Source organism: Thermobia domestica, chromosome 3, assembly GCF_964235325.1.
Source record: "Thermobia domestica chromosome 3, izTheDome1.hap1.1, whole genome shotgun sequence".
In the NCBI taxonomy this organism is placed as follows: domain Eukaryota; kingdom Metazoa; phylum Arthropoda; class Insecta; order Zygentoma; family Lepismatidae; genus Thermobia; species Thermobia domestica.
In genome coordinates this window covers 156,959,559-156,975,052 of record NC_137456.1, presented here as the reverse complement: position 1 = coordinate 156,975,052, position 15,494 = coordinate 156,959,559, and positions in this window count along the sequence as shown.

Sequence of the window (15,494 nt, the reverse complement as noted above, 5' to 3'; positions counted from 1 at the left end):
TCGACATGAAAGGGGGGGAGAGATTGTAAATTATTATCTTAAAATGACAGTATCTCGGAATCTCTGAAAGAGACATGTAATTTAGTATTAACTAACTAGCTAAACTAACTAACTAATTCTATGGCCTATAGAACCCGGAGGTTCAATACCGCGTTCACAAAAGCTCTCCACTGACTTCTATCCTTAGCCAATTGGATCCAGTTTCTACTTTGTAGTCCTATCTCTGCGAGATCCATCTTAATATTGTCCTCCCATCTGCGCCTAGATCTTCCTAATGGTCGTTTTCCGATTGGTCTTCCAGTCAAGACTTTGAAAGCGTTTCTACTTTCTTCCATTCTACCTACATGACCTGCCCACCTAAGCCTCCTAGACTTGACGACCCTAACAATGTTGGGAAAACCGCATAAATTATGTAGTTCCTCGTTATGAAGTTTCCGTTATTCCCCATTCCCGTTCCTCTTGAGTTCGAATATTCATCTCAGGATCTTGTACTCAAATACTTTCAGTCTATGTTCTTCCCTCAGAGTAAACGACCATGTTTCGCAACCATACAGAACAACAGGCATGATTATCGTTTTAGATATTTTAAGCTTCAAATTCCTCGACAGAATTCGCGACGACAAGAGATTTTGAACCGAAAAGTAACACGAATTCCCTGCTTTTAGTCGACATTTAATTTCTTCGTGAACTATGATTTTTGTCTCTTAATATTGATCCTAGATATTTGAAAGTATCCACTTTATCAAAAGTATTATTTAATATTTTAACGCATCCATAATTTGCCGTATTACGGTCCCGATGCACTTCCATGTACTTAGTTTTCTCTGCATTTACTTCGAACCCATGTCCCTGGTGAATACTGTTCAACTCTAGGCCCTGGTTTCTATCTTTGATTTTCCTTGTAGCGTATTCTAGAACAAAGTTAAATAATAATGGTGACAACGCATCTCCTTGTTTCAGGCCATTCTCGACGTAAAAGCTCGTGAACAAAAATTTTCCTACCCGAACTTCACTTTGGGATTCATTTAAACATATCTTAATTAATCTAATTAGCTTTCTCGGTATTCCAAGTTCTGTAAGAATGTTGTATAATGTTTGTCTCCTAACCAAGTCGTACGCCTTTTTAAAATCAATAAATAGATGATGTACCGGGGTATTGTATTCCAACTTTTTTTCGAGTATTTGGCGAATGGTAAATATTTGGTCGATAGTTGATCGATTTCGTCTAAATCCGCACTGATTATCTCCAATAATTTCATCTGCATATGGGATCAATCTTGCTAATTTGAAAGGATTTTATAGTATGTTGACAAGAGAATTGCATCGATAATTATTACAGTCAGTTTTTTCGCCTTTCTTGTGAATTGGAACAATGGTTGATTCTTTCCACTCTTGTGACAATTCTTTCTTGTTTCAGGTAAGGAGAATGAGTTTGTGTATCTTGTTCCACAATTTTTTGCTTCCAGCTAAAATTAACTCAGCCGGAATTTCGTCTACACCCAGAGATTTGTGTTTTTTTAATTTCTTTATAGCGGTTTCTACTTCTATTCGGTTGGGTTCTGGAATATACATTTCTGCGGTGTGTATCTCTTTTTCTTCACGCACATTAGTTTTTGGCTGCGTGTTAAGCAAATCGTCAAAGAAATCTTTCCATATATTTAAGGTGCTATCCGTATCAGTGAGAATTGTTCCGTCAGCTTTCTTAACTGTTCCGTCAGCGGTGGCTCAGTGGTAGAGCGTTCACCTCTTGTGCATGGGGTCCCGGGTTCAAACCCTGCTCCCGCTAAGTGAACTTTGTAGTGGACAAACACCGTGTGCGTGGGTTTTCTCGGGGTTTTCCCGTTTCCTCCCACTTCCTTCATTCCACCATTTTCATTCATTTCTCATAATCACCGTCTCCTAACCGGCATAACCGTGGGACGTAAAACTCAAAGATTTCATTCCATTTTTTCAATTCTTCCTAAAACTTTCATTTCAAAAACTTCCAGTAGCTTTCTTAATATACTTTTCTTTTCCAATACAATACAAACTCACGCAAATATATTTATGGTCCTTTTCCGTTACTACTTATTGAACAACTCATAAAAATACAGTTATCGGACATTGAAAAGTCAAAAAGGGGACATCGAATTGAGCCAAAATGCAGAAATGTATAGAAGGTGATGGGAGAACAGTAAATAATACAGGGTTCCTACTGATCTGGAGAAATATATTTCCCTGACTTCTCACTGACCTTCTCTGACCTTTGGCAAGAAATTCCCTGACTTTCATGACAGATGTCGGATGACGTTGACATATAAATAAAGAATAAATAACGATGAATATTTATATATGAGAACATTTATTCCATAGATATAAATAATAATCAATTGCTGATAAGTACATTCCATTTACCACCCATAAAAGTCTGAGCAACGTTCCACACTGTTATCATTAGTGATTGGCTAAGCTGAAATTGGTGTACAATTACTGTTAAAAAAATATATATATTTTGTAAAATTTCCCTGACTTTCCCTGATTTCCAATCTTTTTCCCTGGGTTTCTCTGATCTGCACCATTTTCCCTGAGTTTTCCTTGATTTCCCTGACCAGTAGGAACCCTGTAATAATAGTAGTGGCACCACATTCGCGAACTGATTCATGCATACTTCAGCCGAAAGTAAGCTTGAAAGTCAAAATTCATTAGGTATTGATGTTAGTTTGACGGAAGTATCTCTGCAAGGTGGAACAATGAATCATCTTCGAATGCGAAAAGAACTTCATCAGATTTCCATCACTAATCACAGAAGAATTGTGACTATAGTACTGAGGGTTATCTTTCTTGAAATTGGTTCTGACATTGGACAAAATAAAGCCACAGTGATGTGAATGTGAAGTAGATTGTTGCAGGAACGCAATACACTATGATGTATGGTGTTTCAACAGCTGCATCTTCGTGTCTGTATGACTTTGGCAAATCGAAGAGCTATATTTTGACTTCTGGCCATGAATTAGGGATTGTGGATTAGCGGCCAATGTGAACACGACAAGATTGACATTCTCATGCAGGGCGGAACTTATTTACAATAATGTCATGAATGTCATTCATAGAGAATCAAATAGTACGCCATCCTTTTCCTGAACGAATTATGTTTTCTGCCTGCTGCAACATAATAACTGTATCTTGATCTGACTCCATGCCAAGAAGAAGTTGACTTACGAACTCTACACCGCCACATCTGTTTATATTTATATATTGATACATAATACTGGTCAGTAAACCGCCATCTACAACCTTTAGACTGTCACGTATAAGAGATGATGTTCCTCGGAGGGCACATGACCAGGAAGTGGACTGGTAGGTACCTTCCTGGCATTTGCAGGAAGTGAATGAGAAAAATTCGAAGAAAAAAATACTTTGGATGGCTGGTCTGAAAAAGTTAATACATCTTTTAGATCGAATGTCCCCACCAAGACTCGAAACCGCTACCGCTTGCACTAAAGGCGGGAATGTTAATGATTACTCTACTCGTGATCAATACATTTGTTCCTAACTGTACCTTATACTAATGGGTAGTATTAGATTCGGAGACTGTCCTATCGGGGATTGTCTATCTTTGGTGCACGAGGTCTCAAGTTTGTCTGACGACTTGCCGCCGTATTAGTATTACCACTACGTCATATTATGTGCCGATTACACTGGTTTCGAATAGTGATGATGATGAAAAAGATGGTGTAGTGAAGAAAATAGGAGGAAAAGGGAGAACTCCGAGGGAACATATGAACCCGATGTTCGTCCAGCACAAAGCTCCTTTGGCACGAACTAGGTTCGAACCAGAAATTTCTCGCAGTAGAAGTGAGCCTTCTACCACTGAGCAACTGGGAAGTCCTCAAGCAAATATTTGTTAATAACTTTTCTAAAAAGAAGATATCCATATTACGCTCTTCTGCTCTATTAATTCTTACATTTCCCACAGCGTTGCTTAATGAATTCAATACAATCAAGACCTATCCTATAACAGGAATATGAAACTCTCATGTTAGATTATAATATCCTACATCGTGGGTTCATTGTACAGTTCAACATTATGAGACTTTCTAAATTTATTTGTCTATTGTTACACCCAAACAATATTCCTATTCTGGTACATACTCGATATATACAATGCATATCGATATTTTCTCCCGTACAGTCAAACATAAACTGAACTAGCTACACTAGAACACGTTACTAACTCAATTCTAACTATCGTGCTGCCAAAATGTCTTGATCCATGGCAAAAATGTGAACTAAAGTCACACTCTCGACACACTCATGCGTTGAGTCAATAACGGTTCAGCTGTTGCTAAGCGAGAGAGCGGGAGTAGAATTCCTTGAGCCGATAGCAGCGCTTGGAACGGAAGACTTGGTGTCAAGTTAATGCTGTATAACTATTTAATACCCTCAATACATATAAGTACCAAACTTTTAGAATTTTAATTATAAGCTGAGTTATGAAGCTATTGAATCTGATGTTTTACAACGCGTATGACATTAACAAAATTCAAATTATCATTTAAACACAAACAAACTATTTGCTGAGAAAACAACATATTCACATAAAAAACTACATACGTGTTAGTTGGCGAAACTGTAACACGTATGTGGTTTTTATGTGAATATATTGTTTTGCTCAGGAAACAGTCTGTTTGTGTTTAAGTATATACAAAGCAAAGCTTCTACTTATGGAAAATAAATTGGAAAACTTATGCCTGCTCATTCTCAACTTCGTTTCTAAAAGTTCATTGGTTTTCTCACTGCTTCCACTTAACATTTGCTTCTTGTAACCCTAAAGCATATCATACATGTTGTTTCACTCAGAGTCACGGGGGGGACGCGGTGGCTCAGTGGTACAGCATTCACCTCCGGTGCTTGGGGTCCCTGGTTCGATCCCAGCTCGCGCCATGTGAACTTTCTGGTGGACAAACACCGTGATCGTGGGTTTTCTAGGGGTTCTCCCGTTTCCTCGCACTTTCTTCGTTCCACTATTTCATTCATTTCTCATCACCACCGTCTCCTTTAGCCTAACCGGCATAACCGTGGGACTTAAAACTTAAAGATTTCATTTCATTTTCACTCAGAGTCACAGACAGGCGTAAAATCTAGCAGCTCATTGAAAATTGTGTCGGTAACATTTAATAGTGCAAACAAATTAAAGGTAAATTTATAAAACGATGAGTATGATAAAAATAGTAACTGTGGTATGTCTAACTAAATGTGTGGCTTCAGAAACCCGAAAATTCATCGCTGTAGAGAAAAAAAATCACCACTGCATCCTTTCTATGAGAACCTAATCCACCCAAGGCTAATTATTAGTTACTTTTCGAAGACTCAACTTTCAAACTCCTTTCGTCTCCTTTTTGACCTAGTCATTTTTTCTCCAGTCTTCCAGACCAGAACTCCAAAGTCTTGAATGCGTTTTCGATTCAATAGTCACGTCCTGAATACAAATGCAAAGTCTTGGTCTTATTGTGAAAATGTTGTAGTAATTATAAACGTTTGCATGGATAACTTGGTCCATTCATCCACTGGTTCTTTCATTTTATTTTGTTTTTAGAATATATTGTCCGTCTTACCTTGTTTTTCTTTTCCTAGAATCCCCAACTTCTGTTCTCTGGGAGCTAAAAGACAGTTTCTTTAGTCTGGTGGCGTGTTAAATTGGTTTGTCCGATTTGAAAGTCCAAAAGCTCCACGTTGATAATCAACATTCTAAATGTCTTGAATAACAATAGAATGTTCTTTTTTAGTTTATTCTTAGTAATATTTTCAGCAAACATACTCTGTGAAACAAAAATTGGAAAAACATATCTGGAGACCTTGAGGATCAGGAAATGAGCCCTTGCGGCCATATCAGTTCACACACCAAATTGTATATCCGAACAATGTTTCGCCTGTATAATAGTATCCTTGTTGTTGAAAATATACTTCATTTTGTATATCTTGTAGTAGCTCACATATACAACTGATTAGCTGACATATAGCATTTTTGAACTCTCGATACCGTCCCTTAATTCGTGATGAACAAATGGAAGAAACCTAATGCTACCTGAACTTTAGTTTTGACATTACCTGGAAACTGGGAAATAATTCCTAGAATGTGAGAACTTATCAGTATCAATGAATTTCTTTCTTGTGAAAACCAAATTTGGGGATTATTTAGAATCATTATTACGTGGGATTAGCGTCATACTAAGGACATGACTAACGATTGAACCATCCAGTCGTCAAACCTTAGTAACATGTTAATCACAAGTAAGAATGACTCTTAATAAAGTCCAATGGGCCTTATTCAGAGTCGCTTTGATAAATGATTTGCGTCATACTAAAGGCCTGACTACTGCAGGAAACATGTTATTCGAACTCTTTAGTATGTCACTAATCACGTGTCAGAACGACTCTGCATAAGGCCCATTATGTTTAATATTAGAGTTCAGTTTTTTTTTTTTTTTTTTTTTTTAATAAAATTCTATTTAACACTTTTTGTTAAAGGTTTTCTGTGGCACTGCTTGCAAAACTACTAACTCCAATTGGTTAGCGATATGACATAAGAGTACCGATAGTATACTTTTAAAAATGTTGCTAAATTGGCAATTAAGATGTGAGGAACACTAAATATTCAGTAAGCTTGTTCGGCGGTATCCAGAGATAATACATTAATCAAGTGATAGTCACACTACTAGTTAGTGTCGTATTAGTCCTGTACTAGGATGGTGTACGTTTTGATATTTAGAGTCTGCTTCGAGTTCAGCTAATACGTTGATTTGAGTATGATTAACTCGTATACGGTAACCCCAATACATGGGTTGCGATAAATAAATGTAACAACTACAGAAATCTAGATGTTCGCATGCGTAGTCTGTAAAAATAAAAATATATGAAATACGAAATTCGAAATGTTTTCTTTGTGATTTGACATCACAATAACATAAATATTTACAAAATCGGATTCTGATTAACTTATTGATTTCTGAGGGATGTATTTATGGTAGGAATAAGTAAAATTCAATTAATATGAGCGACAATAGAAGGATTATGTTATAATTATAAGAGGAGATAATTTATAGATTAGTTGTATGCATCCCTCAGAAAACAGGAAATTGTCTACTCATCTCTCACTGTTCACTTTAAGAAACGGTTCTGCTATTGTAGAATACTTGACCTAATAACCACTTCAAAGTTAATTCAGCTGACGAGGGGTAAGGAAAGAGAAAAAAGGAAAAACCAAGTAATTAATTGCCTTTGCATTCTCATGATGTAAGTTTATTGTAGCTAAATCAGGATGCCCTCAGCTCTAAATTAATTAGTTACGTGTGATTAACTTAGTCAACTACTACGTGCTAATTAGAAATTCTGAATACACTTCTAATAACCATGTGTTAGTCAAACCATTAGTATGGCGCTAATCATACGTCAAAATGACTGCATAAGGTCCATTCTTATAAACGCTATTTCTATAACATCTTTGTATAATATAGCTACCATAAACACTCGCTGTAGGTCGTCTGTTTTCACAAAAAAATATAGGCTTTTCCCAAAAATAAGATACAGTAATTGAGTTCAAAATACATATTGCCTTTACTTAAAAAAAAATTCTAAATTCCTTTATTGCGGATGGTATATAAACTTTGGGGCATATCCAACATAAAAAGATGAAGTGACTTTTGGATTTATTCTTCAGACTATGGTCTGTTTGAAATTGAAAAGTCAGTTATGAATTCATCTCCCATCATGCCCATTTCCCTTCCTAATCACCCTTAGTTGTTTGACTCTGCAAATGGTGAGTCAATACTTTATTTTCATTTCAGTGTAGCAAAAGAACAGGGATGCAAATAAGCAACAAAATTCTACTAGCCCAAGAAAAAAGCTACTAGCCCACATTCCACAATAGAAATCATTTACTTATCTTTGAAATAAATAATAGTGATATTTAAAACTCGCCTGCACCGATGAAACACTCGTTCCGGGCGAGTGGTTATTTGCATTCTTGCAAAAGAACCATAATAGGATTGACAGAAGGCAGCCATTTGTGTAAGAAGGGATAGGTAAAAGGACTAAATTACACGTTAACCCTAACGTAAACCAAATATATGTAGCTATTCCTATCACATCCGTTTAGTAAATGGACAGAAAAAAAGTTTTATATATTGATGTTTAGGCAGGGCATATCAGCCTGAATGCCTTCCAGAAATTCGAAACGAAACGTTGTTTGATGGAATAACATGGATTTTTTTTTATCATGCAAAACCCGTAGAAGGGAATACCTTCTCTTGGGAGTGAATTTAATTGTATAAGGTAATTAAGGATAATGTGGAAGGGCAAAGAGGTTTTACTTCATTTATTTGATACCTTTATTCATCCATTACATGTTTTTTTTTTAATTCATCAATTGATTAGTAATCGTCATTCATCGTAAGATCACTATTTGTCCTGATGTATGTATGAAAAGATGCAGTGCAAATCAGACGCCACAACACAGTGATATTGGTTAGTAAGACAGATGAAGGGTTATCTTCTTGTGCCGGGGCGACTCGGCACAAACATGGATAACAACCCTCATATAATATACAAAGTCAACACTTCAATAACTGTGGTTTGTGTTAATATATGTTCTGTAACTACGTAACTTTACTTTGCATTCTTATAAAATTAAGTCAAGTCAATGTATTATAGAAAAAGTATAATTAGAAGACCAAGCTTCTTTAATTTCGATACAACACTGAGTAAAACATATTCTGTGTGTGTTTGAAAATTCTACCTGACATCTAGTAGCTACAATTGAACTTAGGTTCTAAATTTCAAAATCAAAGGAAGCAATCGTATCTACCTCTCATTTGCGGAATGTATTGAGGATAGAAGATAAAATTACTAGCAGTCTGCTTCACAACGCATCACATGAACTGTCACGCCTCCCTCAAAGCAGAGCTTGATGTTCGTCGAGCGTCAATGTTGCATGAGGTTGAGAACTGGACGATTTAACAATTGATGTAGCAATAATTCTAGCATATTTCTCCATTTGGTTGCGGAATAATTGTTGCATATCATGCCTGCGGATTATTTTCCCTTCATATTGTGACCATAAAACGATGTTGAAGAGAATGGAACCACAGAGATATGAATATATAATCGATGGCTCCAGGAAAGCAAAGCACAACACAGTTCAGGTCCCGGATCGAGAGTAGGCCTATCTGCGTTCCTATGATGGGATAAGTGTGTACTTTGCCTTATTGGTCTGCTTCTTATCTCTTTAGCCCGGGACGTGCTTGCAGCTACTAGTTTTAGTACGTTTCTTTCAAAATTGCCCATACATTACTGAAAATCATTCCGAATAAAGGAAATGGGATACGGCAATTTAGTGGGATAGATGAAGATAGATCTCCCACTTATAACTACTAATGCTGGAGAGAATTCCCCCAGCGAAAAGGAGTCAACTGGTATTTCAAGTGTCAGGACCGGAGCGTTTAAAGATAAATTCCCATACGCCTTTCAGTAGCACTACCCCTCAAGATACTGAACCCCATGGTAAGACCACACCCCGGCAGAATCTAATCCATTTATGGGAACCTCTGGAGGCTAGGGTGCTTCAGCTAGATACCATGAAGGGCGAGATATAAAATGATTTTAAAACTGCTAAGCTCGAGAACCACCAACAATTCTTAAGTAGTGACGATAATCGAATTCTTTCTTTAGAATATGGTACCTAATGAGACATAAAAGAACGTGAAATATTTTTTTGAGGTGATGGCTCCGACGATCACTAAAGTACAGTGATTATTTTACATTGATGCAATTAACTTGGCGAGTCACACTATCTCTGAAAAGAATAAAATTGTTTATATTTTTCTTATTGTGAAATGTTCTGAATTTCAAAACATGAAATTTTACTGAATTTCAAAACATATGAAATTTTATATGTTAATTTGCAGCCATTATTTGCCATCGAATACTCGTAACATAAAATCAATCGTTCGTACGTTATAACCTTAATTAGTGGCACAACTAGTAGGCTACTTTCACTGTTTTATTTCCAAACGATGACTCGACTTTTCCAAGTATACGATAAGCGATCCTTATCAAACGTTGCGAGGAGCTGGTAAGTGGAAGGTTTAGAGCTCGCTGTTATGATAACGACAACACTGTGAGTCGTAACATTAACTTCGTATGTGTGGCAATTCTGCAGTTTGGATACCATTACAAAAATCTTCTGAATTTCTATTGAAAAATCAATGTTGCCACTTTAATTCTCGCCATTACCATAAAACAATTATCAGTGAAATTGTCGCTCATATATAAATTTAGCCTTTATAGCTATTTTGCCATTTGTCAATCGTTATATTCTATATCATGAATTTCCTTAAATATAGATCTTATTGAAATTGAACCTCTTCATTTGCATATCGTTCAATGCTCCTTGAAGAACACTCAGAAAGCTAAATTAATTGGTTACATATGTGTTAATGGAAACTTTTGATAGATGAATTTCAATTTGATTTACGAATTTCCTTGAGAGACACTTGTACCTTTATACTGAATAGGTATAGTCCACCTGCAATACTTATAAATTTAAACGACAAATTAATGTAAATTATATCGCAGTAATTGTGAACCTATGGTTTGTGATGCACTGGTAAGTAATGAGTAAATCTATGGGTTGCAAAATGCTTGTATCAGACTGAACTGCTTCATGTAGTTTAACAATTTTTAAGAGCGTAAGGAACGGATATTCTCAAATTTCGTATAAAGCATGAAGTAGCTCATGTTTCCCAACAGGAAGTCGCAGTCGGAAAGAGAGATTGCCGCCGTCGACGGTGGCGGGCCGCCGGCATCCGTCCGCGGCGGCACGACGATCTACTTGTTCAAAGTTGCCGACCTTTTGCCGAGGCGGCAAGTGGTCGAAAATCGTAAAATAAAATGCCCATTGCCGACTCTTTGCCGACTGTTGCCGACCGTCAGAGTTGGCAAAACAGTCGGAAAGGCATCTTTCCGACCCTCTGCCGACTCCTTGTGCCGGCCTCTTTTCGACGGCGGCACCGGCGCATTTAATGGTCATTTCCGGCAGTTTGCCGACTGCTCGGCAAGGCAACTATTCGTCGCGGTCGAAAACCGCGCGGAAAGACGCCGGCGCGCGCCGGCAATCCGACAGCGGCATCTGGTCGGCATGGACAAATTGTCCGACTGTAGGCGGCAGGATCCTGATGGGTACTCTTCATTATTTGATCGGATGAAACAAAATTGTTTCCAGATTCAGATGAAAAGAAGCTTGACGTTTATTTACAATTAAGTCTTAAGTGAAGCGCCATTGAAGGCGTTTACAAAGCAAAAGAAACCTATATGTCATACTCATTCCCTCAGTATAAAAACGTTCGCTTTCCATCTAGAATCTTATGTGAGTTTTCGTTATTATTCTGGGTTTCGTGAAGTTCGAGTGGGTCTTGACGTGAACCCTGATCTTGGGGTACCAAAGAGCCCTTCAAAATTTGCTTGGGCTGAGAGAACCCAGATGTATTTGTTTTGATCTTTGCATGAATATATGACAATTAATCACAAGTATTTGAACGCCCGGCCTCCCAATATATATATATATATATATATATATATATATATATATATATATATATATATATATATATATATATATATATATATATATATATGCTTCTCTGGTCCCAGAATGGAAAAGGTTGAGAAACCCTGATAAATCTCAGCAATATGAACATTTGCTGCTCAGGGCTAATATAGCTTTAGAAGGCATCATGACCACTGTCTTGGTTGCCGAGAACGTGTCTCTACAACAACATCTCCAGACGATGAAAAATGTAATGGCTAGTGGGTAAGGTATGAAAAGTGATGGCTAGAACAGTGCTTTGTATCGCAATATATGTAACTTTTGCTTAAATTTCCAGAGGTACCTTTAAATAGCAACATTAAACTTCCTGAGGAAATGGAGTAAGAGAAACTAGCCAATGTTACATTGCTTGACACTTAGTTTCTCAATAAAATAAGTTGACACATATTTTGTCATGGCTGCCAATAAGATACATGTTCGACGTTGCTTGCTACTTCATTTCAACTGTGTTAAATCTCCTGCAGAAGCCAAAGAACGATTGACGGACAATGGTGGATCTAGCCCGGGGCCGGGGGAGCCTAGGACCCCCAGTTTTTGGGTGATAAAAATAATTTAAGTTCTTATTTATACTTTTTTGAAAGTTTAGTAAACTCATGATATATCTATCATAGTTTGGGTAGTGGCTGCCCCCATCGTTTTTCCCCTCAAGATCCGCCACTGTCGACGAAGCGTATCGGAAGGACAGCATTGGTGCAAATACGATGAGATAAAGATTTGTCGACTTGCAGAAGGGAGACTTTGATCGGAAAGACAAGAGAAGGAGTGGAAGACCTTAAGAATTCGAAAACAATGATTTGGAAACGCTACCCCAAGAAGACCCGTGCCAAACAACCAAAAAACTGGATAAGAAGCTTGGAGTCTACCATTAGACTACCGCTAGACGTCTACACCCATTTTGTACGATCCAGAAAGCAGGTAAAGTCATATCACATGTACTAAACTCAGTGTAGAGAGTCGTCTGAACACTTGTATGTCACTTTGTACTCGCGATAAAAAGGAAGTTTTTTTATGTAGAAAATTGTATGAGAGATGAAAGTGGGTTTGTTACGATAACCCTAAACATCGAAAATTGGGCCATATCTTGACCAACCCTCAACTTTCATCGCTGAAACAAATATCTATGACAAAAAGATTTTGTTGTGAATCTCGTGGAATATGAAGAGCGTGTTCTATTACGAATTGCTGAAGTCTAGTGTAACCGTCAAGGTCGAATGCTACAGAAATCAATTTCTCCGTTTGAGCGAACAAATCGAGGAGAAATGACTTTTTACTGGCCAAGGAACGGAAAAGGTCGTACTGCTGCATGGCAGTGCTCGCCCACATGTAGCTTTCTCAAGAAAGAAACAATCTTAAACTTTGTGTGGGAGATTGTTCCAAATGCTGCATACGCACGTAATCTCACTCCTTCATATTATCATCTGTTTAGATCCCTATAATCCCTATAGTACACACTTTCTGTCCAACGCTTTGGGTAGAAGCAAAATGAATTTTCGGAGGGTTTGATAATTCTGTTTGGTTTTGTTTCCCCGTCCAACGATCTGTACCTTGTTGGCTGTCACTCTACGTGATTTAAAGTCACAACTTGTGCGTTTGTTACGAACAGAAATAACAGGGTTTCTTTTCTTAATATTCTTTTGTTTTCAGACTGACATTGTGTATCAGTACCTGAGGTGTCAGAAGTGAGTATAGAAACCAGGGAGTTTCAGTGTCTATTCACCATTACATTTTGTTATAATAATAATAATAATAATAATAATAATAATAATAATAATAATAATAATAATCATCATCATCATCATCATCATCATCATCATAGGTGTTCTGCCATTTTTGGCAGGTCACTTGCTGCCACTTGGAAGCATCCGTGATCCACGGTCTTACGTTAACCTCTTCGTCTTCACGTGTGATTTTGCCATTTTGATATCGTCCAGTAATTGTAGTTTCCTTTGTCCCTTCTCTCTTTTACCTGTCACCATACTCTCTAGCACGATCCTCATGATACAGTTCCTTCTTAGCCAATGTCCCAATCAGTTTCTCTTCCGTTTCTTAATTATATCTAAAATTGTTCTTTTGCTCGCCACCATTTCTAATACTCTCTTATTCGTTTTTCGTTCGACCTAGCTAATTCTTTCCATTCTCCTCCACACTCACATTGCGAAAGCTTACAGTCGTTTTAAATCATTTTTTGGGTAATGACCATGTTTGTGACCCTTACAGTACAATACTCGATACGAAACATTTTATGAGTCTTTTCCTCAACTCTTTATTCCAGGTCGCACGAAACAGACTTTCTTTCCTCCTAAAGGCTTCTTTCGCTATTCCAATTCATGCTTTTATTTCACGTTTACATTTCTGGTTTATTCCACACATGCTCTTTGGGTTTTCACCTACAGACTGAATACATGGAATGGATTTCACCTTTAAGCGGAAGCAGCGGAATTGATTAAAATGTATTTACTATGCGTTCTTTTCTCCTTTTTCAATTTTAAATTTTCAAATGTTTCGTTAATATTCCCAAATGCACTTATAATTTCTATTATAGTGCGATGTTCCATTTAGACCTCCTGTATTTGTTAAATATTATACTGTTGTTCCGCGGGGAAAATCAGATCAAAACCATCGGAAGTTGGGAGCAGCCGCCTTCAAAATATACTTTACAATGTAACTTTTGTTTGACAAACGAAATTAGTTTTGCGGATATTTTGCGTACACAGACAAATGAACGTTTTTGTACGATCACCCCTACTCCAACATTCTTATCCAGGTTCAGTAGCACTATCTTACCCATTACTATTTCTTAGCTTGCCAGACAATCGGTGTGAAACAGTTTAGCCTTCCATTTACTTCAATCGTATGTTTTCTATTCGTTTCATATATTCTCTCCATTTCGTATTGCTCCCATTAAACTTTTATTGCAACGATTCATAAACCATCATAAAAGGAAACCCCCTACCTAACACACAATTATTAGACTGTTGTTTCGTACCCTCCAATTCGATGTTCCAAATAAATTTGCGCAAATGGAATGGCAAAAGCGATGAAAATATATGAATTTGAGAAAGGCTTTATTTACAGAGTCAGGCACTGTTTCAGTTTTTCTTGTTCTTTCTTCAGAAGAAAACATACGGCGGATGAAATGTGGCAACAGCGCGCTCCATTTACTCTACTGCAATCTAAGAGTGAGACGCGCTATAGACATGGGAAGACAAGAGTGCCAAGTATTGGTCACACATCTCGCTTTTCTTACCTTGATCCTCTTTATAAGCCGATCTGGTTTTGAGGACTTGACTCTATACAGAGCCTTAGAAATAGGAAACCTCACAATACCGACACGCAGCCAGACAGATAGCAATGTGCCCGGCAACATAAAATCTGTTCATGGGCTACATACTATTCAAATCAGCTATGTACAACAGCCGGACCCCGAACCTGTCTCGGCCCATTGAACCCTTCCATCTGATCCACCCGGCATAATGTTAAAGATATACTTCTTAGAATCAAAAATATTTCCTGGATAACTGATATCCTCCTTGGAAAATATCATGCATATTGGAACAGTGTACCACGAAACATTGAGAGACTAATTTAGAATATGAAAAATCAAATTCCCCCACTAAAATGATAAATAAATAGATTTTTCTCCTTTTCTTTACTAAATTTGATTACCGTTATAACAGTTTTTGTGTTCCTGTGATGTTAGTGTACGTTGAATGAATGAGTTTTTCCAATAAGTATGGCCATTCTATTGTTATGAATATGTTATACATTTTCTCATACGGCCTCTGACGCCAGTAAGTCCTCTGTCATTGGCCCGCCTGTTCTAACTTGCACATACTTGATTTAAATGAAACAT